Raw genomic sequence first — 13298 nt, forward strand, 5'->3', positions numbered from 1 at the left:
TATGGAAGTAAAAACAACCGTATTTCTATCATTCATTCTTTCTGTCACAGTCATTCTGTAGTATAGGTTGCATTACCATAAACACAGTGTGTGGAATTGTGTTTCTTTCTTTTCCTCTTGGCACACATAAGAAATAATGTCCTTTTTCTAACCCCTTAAAGGTGAAGAATGGTGTCTATTGGTGTTACCCCCAATATATATTTCAGATTGAGTCTATCTGAGAACCCCCACCCCCCAGTCACAAGCTTACCTGAGCCGTTGACTGTCTGTGATTTCCTTTAACAAGCTGGCAGGCCCCATAAATGTGCGGGTGATTTACTGCCCTCTAGGCTTATAGATTGAAATTCTTTTTTATTAGGAACTCTAGGAAATACATTCTTTCAAACGGCACTAAATTTGACATTTGTGTTCAGAAATGTTCCAAGTGATGCCTAACAGACGGTTGTAAGGCAGTTGGACTTGGGCCCAAATGACCACAGGGGGCCAAGGCCATACTGCCGGCAAAGCAATTAGAACGAACTAATTAGCGTTTGAAATGGCAGACAGTCAATCAAAGACACTTTGGACAGCCAGCAAGGGAAATGGTTAAACGGACCTGAATCGGGGCATTGGGCACTAAGCTCAGCAGCTCTTGGGTGAGAAGATACTAAGAACACCATGTGTCAAATGCCATGAAATGCCACTGAAACCCAATCACATGGTTCTTGCAGCCCAGAATTCAATGCGGCAAAGTTTTTATTGCCTCCACTCTGACCAACTGCCAATACCAACACTTTTCAGGTTGTAATAGTTTTACAGTTATTATATTGAGGTTGGCAAGGCTAAATGCCCTGAAACTCTGAAAACCGAATTAAATTTTCCAAGAGTTTTTACGTGTGCAGGCAAACAATCACTCCAATACTGAATTCAATGTGTCATTTATTTGATCATATCAAAGAAACCAAGTCTGCCAGTTCATTTACAGTAACTGAATGAAATGATTTATTTCAGTTAATTCATTTCATTACGGAATGCTATATACAGTCACATTTGGTTGTTCTGTCACTCTGCTCACACAAACTCTGAAACTACTCTGAAAATAGCGTACCTGTGACTCTAGTACACAGGATTTGCAACAGAAAAAACTGTCACAGAGGGTCTGTGTAAAGGTTTACTATGGACTCTTGCTCTACTGTGTGACTTATATTTTTGTAATGAGGGTGGACTAGCAGACAGCATACTTTCAGAACAACTCATTTTCACAGTCCAGGGAAAGTCATGGAGTCTATGCAATTCAAAGCGACACTTTAATTACCAGTGGTTAATGGAGCACTACCACCAGGCTCAGAAGTGGTTGTAACTCTAGGTGACCACACAACCAGCCTGGATGGGGAAAATGCACCGCATGGTTACTGTATAATGAATCCTTCAACACGCAAAGGAGACGCTGTGATAGGACTTGGTGCCTAAGTGAAATGACAGAAGATAGACAAACATTAGGATTCCAAGGAGATATCAAAGCAGAGAGGGGATGATAAAAAGGTTTTAGGAACTGAGAGCTGTGTCTGAGAATCCAAGCATTGTGTCCTCCACAAACAAATATAGTTGGCAGTAGCTAAAGATTAACAAGCAATAAACCTTCAGAAAAACATTCAAATCTAGGAAGGCGCTCCACCTAATTTGGTAATAAGATCTTAAAATGACCTTCCACATGCCTGTTATATTTCAAAGGTGGCTTCATTTCCATGGACACGATGTGCCACTGGATGTTTCCCAGTAGTGCAGCAGAAACAGACCTGCCTTTCTTGGCCTCAGAGCAGAGTACAGCCCAAACCCTCCAGGCTCTCGTTACAACCACCCCAACCACCTCTGCCTCCACACCATAATCACAGCTCGCAGATAGAGCTCAGAGATTCTTTGTTTTTCCACCAAAGAAGCAGCCCCAACTGCTGTTTTTTCTTCACTGTTTCCAATAGAAATATTTGATCCCGGTGTCTAGTCATAACAGTAAAGAAGATTCTGCTGACTCGTAGTATTTAAGCTGTTAGTTTCCCTCCGTGCACCACCCCAGTAGCTGTTCCACACCGGAGGAAGGAGCAGTCTGTTCAAACTTCGCAGTCGCCCTCAGGATAGAATAATTCTGTAACTGCAAACCGAATGGGTTTTTGAATGACATTGAAAGTTGAAGGTGGTGAATTTATTGGCTTTGTTTATACTTTATATTGTACTTTATAAGTATGTGCATTTTTTGTAAAGAAGGTGTTGAAATGCAGAATGGATGTTCAAGACTTTCCAGCGTGGCGATTTCTTACTGGGTTGAGGCCGTCCACGCTGCCGTTTGGGGCTGGGCCGGGCCGAGCCAGACCAGAGCAGGACTGTGTCAGGCCCCCTGTTGTGACTGGGCTGCAGACCTCCCTGTCTTTAGCGCTGCTCTGAGACTACAGGAATCTGACATATTTGCTTGCTGGTCCTCACAGGCCCAATTGAACCCTCAGAGTGATGGAAGCCCTTAAAGCACACATCATTAAACACTCCCACTGGCCCAGCCCAGGGTGAGGAGAGGCCAGGGGCCCACACTGGGCTCTGGGACTGGGCCGCAGGCCCCGGTACGGCCCCGGTACGTCACGTTTATTTATGGGTATTGGTAGAAACTAACGTCCGGATTGTAAACGGGGGACTGAGGTCACATGAACCCTACAGATTATTTCTGACTGTGCAGACATACATGTACATACATCACATATATATTGAAATACAAACCTTTGTTTTTTAAACCACTTTTTTCAGATGTTTAGGTTTAAAGATGTGAAACGGGCCATCAGAGAACACAACATTAAATTGATGGACGCAGAACTCGTTCTCGCACAGCCGCTGCACACCAGTACCCAGAGCAGGAATGTTGAGCCTGTGCTCCTCTCTCTTTCCGGTGGGGAACTAGCGAGCAGGAGCTACATGCTAAGGGATCATAAGCCGTAAACAAACACTAGCTGCTGTTTATACATCTCACATATGGATTTTAGGGCCTGTGTGATCTCCAAAGGCCTTGGGCCCGCTCCAGAAGAGCAGGGCTACTCATCCTTTAACAGAGGCCTCCAAATAAAACAGGGCTGTCCAGCCAAGCACAACGAGCTTCAGAGCTATTTTCCACCGTCTGTGTGGCCAGGCAAAATACAAGGAAACCATTTGAGCCTCTGAAAACCTTCTCCCGATTTGAGAAAACTGTAGATCAGCGAGATTGACGAAAAGGCCAAGTTGACGCACTGTCAAAGCTTTTCCTGAACTTACGTTTTGCTCTGCAGGGTGAGAGTCTACCGTCTCTCCCAGCGTGAGCAGTGTTTGAAGCTACACACTCCCCCTCTCTGTCACTATGCCACCCTCCCAAACTAATACCTTTTTGTATCCACCAGCCCAGGTTATTCCCCTGTACTTTCGTCACACAAGGCTGATTCTAGATCCCTTGGCAAATCCAACTTGAAGTTCCACACATTCCAGAGTCTAATGGGAACACCTCCTCATCCTCTGTCTCCTGTTGAAGGCTTCAAATCCCCCATGCCCCCCCCCCCCCCACAGCCCAGGGCTGCACAGCTGCTCTCTGCAGGCTTGACGACCAGCAGCGACCAGGGTGGGAGAGCTCTCTCAGCTCTAGGGTCCAAAGGGCCTCGTGGAGCCCAGCTGCCACGAGGGGAACTCAACACCCAGCTGGGCCTCTGTGTGAAACCAGCCGGCACAGGAAAGCCATGGATTACGGCCACCTTTTTCTACCCCATCTTCGGTGACGCCCCCTGTCGTCCTTGGCAGCCACCACCTCCGCTCCTCTGCTCCTCTGTAGAGCTGCGACAGAGGTCCCTGTGCCTGACACAACTCTTCACCTGGACTTCATTTGACTTGCCAAGGGGGGGGGGGAAATCTTGAACCAATTGTCTGAGAGGACAACATTGTTATATTTTAGTTGATAAAACGTTCTTTTTCAACCAGGCAGTGTAACAGCGGTATAAGCTTTGGCTGAGTCTGATTGACGGGTCACCAAAGCACAACACCGAAAAGGAAAACCACATTAATTAACAACAGATCATTTCTTCAGAATAGATCCTCAAGGACAGTCTCAGTGTTACTCTGTTTGAGTATTACTCTATACGCTGTTTAGAGGCAAATCAGATCGAGTTTCAATTCAGGAAATTCTTCCCATGTTGTATTTTCTTTCGGTCAGGGGAGGCTTGTGCCTCGCGGCTGGGCCGGGCCGCACAGCCAACTCTGAACGCTCCATGAAAAGAGGCTTTATCTGCCAGTCATTCACTCTCATTACCCCGAACAACACCTTGCCAGAAACACTTACACTTTACATTCATCAAAAAGGCCCCGTTAATGATCTGCAATTGAAATGAGTGTGGAGCTGCTGGTTTGACAGAACACATGGCATGTCCAGTATACACAAACCAAAAATAAAGTCGAAACTTTCCCAGGGAGCTTTTCTATTAATCAAAAGGATTTTGGTGGGGGCAACAATTAAAGCCTTTGTGATAAGAAATAGTTTTGTTTATGTCATGTGCTACCATCGACATAAAGATTTTATAACCCTGTTTGGTGCCCTTGGATAATCCAGCAACAAGCACAAACAGTGGCATAAATCACCCCTCTGGCTGCGTTTCACCCCTACGGCGAAAATCTTTTGTTGAATCAAGTCTTTGGCAGAGAAAACAAACCCCTAGCTTTAACAACTCTATAACTGCAGCATCAGGTGACAGTTACAACGTTCTGACTTGCACCTTTGATGGCGTGCAGCGGGAAAGAATCAGCTTTGGGGCGGGCCACCCCACAGGCCTGTGCAGAGCCCTCACTTCTGTAGATCGTTTACGAAGGCGCTGATCTCTTAATGAACTTGACAGTCTGACAGAATGGAAGGCGAGCCGAGCATAGTGGTTGGTGCCTATGTGCTACATTTAGTCATTTAGCAGACCCAGAGAGTCTTACAGTAAGTACAGGGACATTCCCCTCCAAGGCAAGTAGGGTGACGTGCCCTTGCCCAAGGACAAAATGTCATTTTGCATGACCGGAAATCGAACCAGCAACCTTTTGATTAATAGACCGATTCCCTAACCGCTCAGCCATCTGACCCCTGGTGTGTGCTGTCAGCGCTGTGTGCTTTGGTGGTGTCAGAGCCGTCCTGTCTGCCTGGCCGCTGAGAGAGCAGGGTGGAGGGACAGCTCACCAGACATCCAGGGTAAGTGAACAGGGCAGGAAGCACAACACGCTGCCATTAGGGTTTCAGTTCCAGCAGCACAGAAAGCTTACTTAACAAGAACAGGGAGAGAGAGAGGAGGGGAGGGAGGGAGCAGAGAGAGTCAGAGAGAGAGAGAGAGAGAGAGAGAGAGAGAGAGAGAGAGAGAGAGAGAGAGAGAGAGAGAGAGAGAGAGGAGAGCAAGACGGAAAGAGAAGAGAAATGGAGAGGGGAGAGAGAAGAGAGAAGAGAGAGAGAGAGAGAGAGAGAGAGAGAGCGAGAGAGGGAAAGAGAGAGAGAGAAGAGATAGAGAAGAGAGAGAGAGAGAGAGAGGGGAGAGAGAAAGAGAGACACAGAGACGAGACAGCTACTGTACCAGCAAAGTGCAGATGACACAGAGGGCAATGCGTCGTGCGTTCCCGGAAGCCACGGCTCCAGTTGGCAGGTTGTCCACCAGACCCGTTAGCCCTCCCAGGTCCACATGTTTAGCTCTTCGGTTTACCTTTCGCTCCCACCCTCTCTCAATATTTTCTAATGCCACTGAAGAATGTTCTAATGTTGTTTAAGTAGTGGAGCAGCCACATCCAATGAGTATAGCACTGCTGTTATTCTTTCACCTGATACTGAGAAGGACTGTGGAGGGGGCTGTGCTCAGCAAATACTTCTGAGCCCTTCCACCTCTCCTTAGATCACTGACAACAACCTGCTCGATGAAGATTCACCAGAGAGCTATGAATACCGAAACCTAATCACTAATTACTTACTTACTAATCAATAATCACACCAGCCTCGCAGAGAGGAAGACTGTACTAGGGAGTCAGGTGGATGAGCTGTTAGGGAGTCGGGCTAGTAATCTGAAGCTCGCCAGTTCAATTCCCGGCCGAGCCAAATGACGTTGTGTCCTTGGGCAAGGCACTCCACCCTACTTGCCTCGGGGGAATGTCCCTGTACTTACTGTAAGTCGCTCTGGATAAGGGCGTCTGCTAAATTACTAAATGTCATGTAATGTAAATGTACTGTCGCAATGATAGTTCCCTGATTAAGTATCCCTTTCACAGCAGGCTCTCTATCAGTCAGTTGCATATGCCGTATATACTGTTGCTTCTAAAGTATAACAGGTACAGTAAGGTACAGCACATTGAACAAAATGTAAATAGAGAATAATGACAAATAAACCCGAAAACTTTGAATTTTGAATGCCTCTTTGTCGAAGGCGAGCCTCCTGTCTGAAACAGAACAGTAACCAAAGCAGCTCTTCTGTGGGGCCAGGCTGTTGGGCCAGGCTGGTGGGCCAGGCTGGTGGGGCAGGGTGATGGGCCAGGCTGGTGGGCCAGGCTGGTGGGCCAGGCTGGTGGGGCAGGGTGATGGGCCAGGCTGGTGGGCCAGGCTGGTGGGGCCAGGCTGGTGGGCCAGGCTGGTGGGGCCAGGCTGGTGGGCCAGGCTGGTGGGCCGGGCTGGTGGGTCAGGCTGGTGGGGCAGGGTGGTGGGCCAGGCTGCAGCCCTGCTGGTGGGCCAGGCTGGTGGGGTCAGGGTGGTGGGTCAGACTGGTGGGCCAGGTTGCAGCCCTGCTGGTGGGCTCCGACAGAGCTGTTCTGCTGCGGACCGTAGATCTTCCTCAGGATTTATACATCAATAAACAGAGAGCCCACAGCCTGGCCACCGCCATGGCAGGGAAGGTGTAAACTCTGAAACCGCAGGACAGGGTCCGTGCCACACAGGGCTCTGGCACATCACTCGGCTCTGGCTGCAGAGACAGGGAGCCCCTAGGTAAAGTCTGACCCTGACTCGGTGTTGTTGACTATGTAACCTCAATCCTGCTGTCTGCTAAGGTGATCATTCCTGCTGTTGTCACCCTGGTCCCCCAGTAGCGTTCAACTGTAGCTGCCCAACGAGCGTTTAACACACCCCGGCGTTGCCGTGACACCCAGAGACTTCCCCAGAGGTCTTTGGGTCCAGTGATAAAGTGAAGTGTCCATGGTAACTAATGATAAGGTAGAGAGACCAGAACCGGTCCAGAACAGTCGTTCACTTGGGCCTGTGTTTGTTTAAACGGACAGTGAGGCATAGTGAATACAGCCATGCTTGGCACATCTGGCTCTCCAAGGGCCCGGTCCTGGCACTGTCTGTGTGTGTGTCTGTGTGTCTGTGTGTGTGTGTGTGTCTGTGTGTGTGTGTGTCGTGACTGCCAAAGACGGGCCAGGCCGCAGTGAACAGTAACACTGTGTGACTGTGTGAAACCGGCCCCTTGGGCTGAGGCACAGTAGGGACATTAGAGCCCTTTCAAGAAAGGGGCTTAATGGCTAACAGAGCTGCTCTACTGCACACGCTCAGCAAATCTCACCAGTTAGTCACCCACGCACCACGCTTGACAGAATGGAACGCGGATAGAACTCGCCGTTGCGTCTTGCGTTGCGCAAGGACAACCAACAATGGGGGAGAGGAGAATCACATGGGTTCAACAAAAGAAGGGAAGTACCAGGTCAATTCTTTTAACCATGTACAGTAAATATAACTTCTTCTTCTGAGGCCCTCTACGTTCCCACGCTGTGCCTGCCTTCTCTACAGGGCTGTAGGTGGGGAGGGCACATCTGTTGCACTGCTGGAGACTCACAGCTGATGATCATTGCAGGTAAACTAGCTTATTACCTGTTTGAAAATGAGGGGCCAAGGCCGCCAACAAGGACAGCCGTATTTCACCTTAATGCACACCAGGTTTCAACACCTTTGACACGGAAGAAAAAAAAAGGATCTGTCGCTAACTTGACTGTAGCTGCAGATATTCAAGAGGATACAAATATACTTTTGCTCATATTTTGCCAGTAAGTGTCAAGGTGTGCTGTGGCTCTGTTTGAAGGGTGATGTCATTGTGTGTGTAGTTGATACACACAAATACATATTTATTTAAGTTATTTAAATAAAAATCCATGTGACAGATTTCTCGTTGCTGCCGGTGAACAGATCAAGGATTGTGTGCCTGGTTGTGGGCTCTGGGATCTCTCTAAGTTGCAGCCAACGATCTTCAGAATGGGATGTTTACCTTTCACTGTGGTTCCAATGCCAGCCAGAGGAGCTCTGGAATCAGGAGAGACGTGCAGCCAGAACGGAGCTAGAACTAACAGCAGCCTGTTTGTTCAGCAGCTGTTTAGACAGGTGAACCCCTCTTCAGCCAGGCTTGTTTCTGCTTACTCAGAGGATTACAGGTAACATTAGAAAAGTGTCAGACCTTTAAAACTCACCGTTTTGACTTAACAACTCCAACTACAAAAAATAGGCATTGAAAGGAAAACGGGGCTCTCGAAATGTTGTCGTCGAAATATTGCGTTACTCTACATTGAGCCTGTACCGGATCCTACAACAATATCTTGAATATAGTTTGTGAATATTCCATAATATTGATCATGTTTGTCCTGGTAGACATGTAATGACAAAACCAAAAGCATCTAAGCTGTGAAGTGATGCAGTGTTGGTATAGGATAATCATCCCTATTTTTGCAATGAAAGCTCCTTAATCAAGTCCTGGTCGTGAAACACTTTAATGAACCACTTTACTAGGATTTCTCTTTACAAGCTTCCCGTGATGAGAAGAAAATGTTGAGACCGGCCCTGTACTCCACAGCATTGGAAAAAATCCCACGGAAAAAATCCCACAGAAAAAAATAAATAAAAAAAAGTTTAATGAGAACAAGTAGATTCATAACAGGGCAAGCTGTCAGGGACATTTTCCACTGTAAACATCAGCTGAGGAGGAAAGCGCAAATGAGCAACGAAGCAGCTGTTAAACTTTACAAGGCTGCAGCAATTTATTCATACATGAAACGAGTAAAACTTCATAGATGTTGTGTACTTGAGGTCATACATGACAGGCTGTGTTTGGAGGGTATGGAGGCAGGGAGCCCCACACACAGACAGTACCCCCCCCCCCCCCCCCCCCCCCCTCTGGCATTCCATCCTTCGTTCTGTTTGTCAGACATGTTCAGACAATGTGAGTAAACTTGTAAAAAAAAAATACACACTGAGGTAAAGTTGTTAAATCCTCAACAAACCAACGTCAATCAAGCTGCTGGCACACACAATAATACACTTGTTCGGTGGGCCACTTTACACTGGACTGTAGGACTGTGCAATTTTAGTTACAGCATTCTATGCTATAATAGAAGTTAAATACATTGACCTCTATAATGGTAATGTAAATAGCGAGTTTGAATGATTGGGGCCAGTCACCCTGCGAGTAGTGCACATACCCCCAGGAGCTGAGGAAGAGACGAGAGATGATCTGAACCCATGCTTAGAGGGAGACCTCTCCACATGTCTGATGCTGTCCAGGCCTGGTCAGCCTGTCACACGACTGACCTGTGGCCACCAGCGTTTGTTATTGTTCCTGTCACATGCCTGGAAATGTATCCATCTGTAGGCCTCCGACCCCAACATCTCTATCACGACACGACTTTTGTCATTACATAAACAACAAGCCAAGTCAACGAAGATATCTTATTCACAACTGTGTTTTGTGTTTTGCGTTTTGTGTTTATTACACTGAGTGCTGAACGGATATTGCACCTTCCAAGAATCGTTCAGTTCACCTTTAATATGAAGCCTCTAAAACAACTGCCTGTTACGACAGCCAACCATTTCAGACAAGCTACAACAGACCCATATTTAGAACACATAGCCCAGAGCATAAACTCATGTCTGCGTCCTAGACTTGAGAACTGGATGTCTAGTATGGTCACCAGTAACTGCTGAGTCAGCAAAGGAACATGCTTTAAAAAAAGTGGGAGGCCTTCTGTATAAGGTGCCTCTGTATGCAAATCGCAGATCCAGACTTGTTGTGACTCACAGGTAAAACAATACATTTACACAGATTTATTTATCAGACGCTTTCATCCAAAACGTACCAAAAATTCAGTGCCGCCCGATAATCAAAGACTGATCCAAACCTATCAAGGTATTTTACGGATCTTGATGTAAACATGATGAAGCTGGCTCCTCTTGAGGCAGCAGTGACCACCTGGTTCAGTCCACCTCTGTTGTGATGCGTGCACTGGAGACAGATCCTTCTATTGAGCAGGAACGAAAGCTGGACCATCGAGAGAACGTGTTTTTTAGGTGGGTGAAAAGTGGCCCGATGTTTGAATTGCTGTCCAGGTTTGAAGGGTGACGGCATGCCAGCTCTACTCTGCTCCCTCCCTGTGTGTGTGTATGTGTATGTGTGTGTGTGTGTTTGTACAGGTGCACGCGTGATGCATGTGTTACAGCCACTGTGTGACTGAGCACTGGCCTACTTCCAGGGGTTTGGCACCAGCGCCCTCAGCCCTGCTGAACCTCTGCCCCCAGCGGAGAGAGGCCGTGGGCCACGCTAACAAACAGTCCTCTGTCACAGGCCAGGCCGGGCCCTGCTGGACTCACATCGGACCCTCGGTGTTACTGAATATCAATTATCTCCAGCTGAACATTGGAGGGGGTTAGACAAACGGGTCTGGAGAGACGTCTCAATTCACCACGCCAAACATCCCCACGTGGAGTGTGTGTTTTCCCCTAATGTGCGTGCACCCGTTCGCACACGTACCTAGACACATAAACACACAGACACACACACACACAGAAACACACACACAGCACCCATGTGATCTACGGGAAAGCATGTACGGGAGTGCGTAATAAACTCCTCCCCGTCGAGCACGTGGTCTGCGAGAGCCCTGTAGGGGAACAGGCTGGCATGTGCCGCTGTTACTGCCGCTGTCACACCTCCTGCCTGGGCTCTGCCCTGACCTAGCACCACCTCTAACCAAGCATGGAGCTGCTTGAAAGATGGCCCAAACACAGCGCCAAGTCATAGGTGGCAGAAACAATCGGCATGGCAACAGTCGTGGAGAGAGTTTTAAGGTATGACGGGGAGGGAGCAGGGGGGCGGGGGGGGGAGGGGGGGGGGGGGGGGGGGGCGTCCGCATAACCTGTCAGAAATGTAAATTAAATCCGAACCCTAGGCTTACCTAACTGTCATTCATGTGCCAATTTAAACATATTAAAAGCCTGTGTGTCAGCAGGTCTCCACGTCTCCACATACTTCTTTCCATTTTTCGAGGCCCTGCCTCGCACGGACCAGGCCCTGCCTCCCCCGCACTCCGCAGGACTGGGGCACCCACGTCCAACACTCACTGGCCTACGACATTGACACACATCATAAGGTCGAAACCATAACATTATCATTCACATTCTGGGATGTCAACACAGCAACAAGCCCAGAAACAGTTGGCGCGTGGGGGTGGGGGTTGGGCATGGCCCACAGCTGGTCGTCATGGCAGCCTGTCAGTGTCCGTAAACTGCATGCAGACCCCCTGTCTGGAGGGTAGGGTAAACACCCTGTCCCTCGTGGACACGTCTCTCTTAACCAGACCTGCAGAGAGAGGGGAGAGAAGGAGAGAGAAGGAGAGAGAAGGGGAGAGAGAGGTGGAGAGAGGTGGAGAGAAGGGGAGAGAAGGAGAGAGAAGGGGAGAAGGGGGGAGAGAGGTGGAGAGAGGTGGAGAGAAGGGAGAGGAAATCATTTACAGACTAAAAATCTCCTACATATTTTATATTTGATAATAAAGTCAGGGATATAGCAGAGCAGTGTCAGGATCACACAGTGTTCAAGGAGGCCACTAGATGTCTCCTCCCACTGCTTCCTCAGTGCCTCAGCACACAGCCTCTGTCCCAGGCCCCAGTCCCACAGCACAACTACCTACAGCTGCAGAAAGACCACTAGCTATGCATGCAGTGCAAACGGCACCCTATACTACAGCCCTACACATTGGAAATCCAGCCCCAGCCAGATCCCACTACTCCTTCCCGTAGGTGGGTATTTTATTACCAGAACTTTTCAGATGGATTATTCTGTTTGGTTGGTCTGTGTGAGATTGAACTAGTCACGGAAAGGCACCAGCTGCCAATCTCAGAGAGGCCAGGCGGTGCAGGGTCTGGGCTGAGGAGGGCCTGTTTTAGGGCCCGTGGAGCAGATTTTATGAACCTTAGGCTACAAAGCCAGTCAGACAGAGTCACTCCTGGCTGCCCCAGAGGCCCTTGTACTAGCTTGCCAGTGCCCACATACTGCGCACACACACACAGCGCTGGAAGGTACACAGAAGGCCAAACGTCATCGATGCGTTGTGGCTTTCACAGACGAAGACTGGCCCAGTGGGAGAGCGGATGAGTATTGGCTAGCCGGTGGGTCTAACCGACCCAAAGTCCGGGAAGCCCTCCGCAGTCCAGGAGCTGGCTACTAGCGGGTCCTGCATGAGTGAACCTGTCTCCATGTTAGTTCCCTGCACGGGAACTGCCAGACCTCTGCTCTGCGTCTCCGGCCCTTTAAATTACAGTGCTGTGTGTTTGATGTCTGCTTGGCACTGACACATTCCCACACCTGAGAGCAGCTCAGCGGAGCCAGCCTGATTATAGCACTGCTGCTGCTGCTGCTGTTGGAACAGAGAACCAGCACTCTGGCCTTCCAGTGATGTTCAAAATCCAGGCCGCCTCCCGATGAATGGTCGAGCATATGTGGGCCCGGAAAACTGCATCCTGACAGCCTTTTCAAAAACAAGTGAGTCTGTGACCGGAGGGAGGTTTGGTGACTAGTCTGGGTCTGGAACTTGCCTCCCCCCTGATCTCAAACTGGAGCATGATTGGAAGACATACGAATCTGGGAGTTGACGACGACTTGTCAAAGTGACTGTGACACTGTGGTGGGGAGCCAAAGGCTCAAGACTAATGGAAGAAAACAAAAAATATGAACGTGAGACAGACTAGACTGACCCCTCCGTCCCTGTCCTCGCTGGTAAACACAGTGTGCAGTTGAGAGCAAGCTTCTCTAGAGATGTTGTGTTTTTTAAAGAACTTCCGTTCTTTCACCCACAACTCAACACAAACCATCTGGTGTCGATCTGAAGCAAGGTGCTGTATCACCGCTGACCCCTTCCACAGACCCCTCTTCCCTGCGCGTTCATACAGCACCAGCACACGCCAAGAGAAAGCTGCAAAGACTGCAAACCAAATTCCTGATCTGCATGTGGTTATCAGCACGGCGACCAAAACCCCTCGACTGGCCCTGCATCAGATGAAGGTCTGGCGTTCA

The sequence above is a fragment of the Hypomesus transpacificus genome, chromosome 24 (assembly GCF_021917145.1).
Source record: "Hypomesus transpacificus isolate Combined female chromosome 24, fHypTra1, whole genome shotgun sequence".
NCBI classification, from domain to species: domain Eukaryota; kingdom Metazoa; phylum Chordata; class Actinopteri; order Osmeriformes; family Osmeridae; genus Hypomesus; species Hypomesus transpacificus.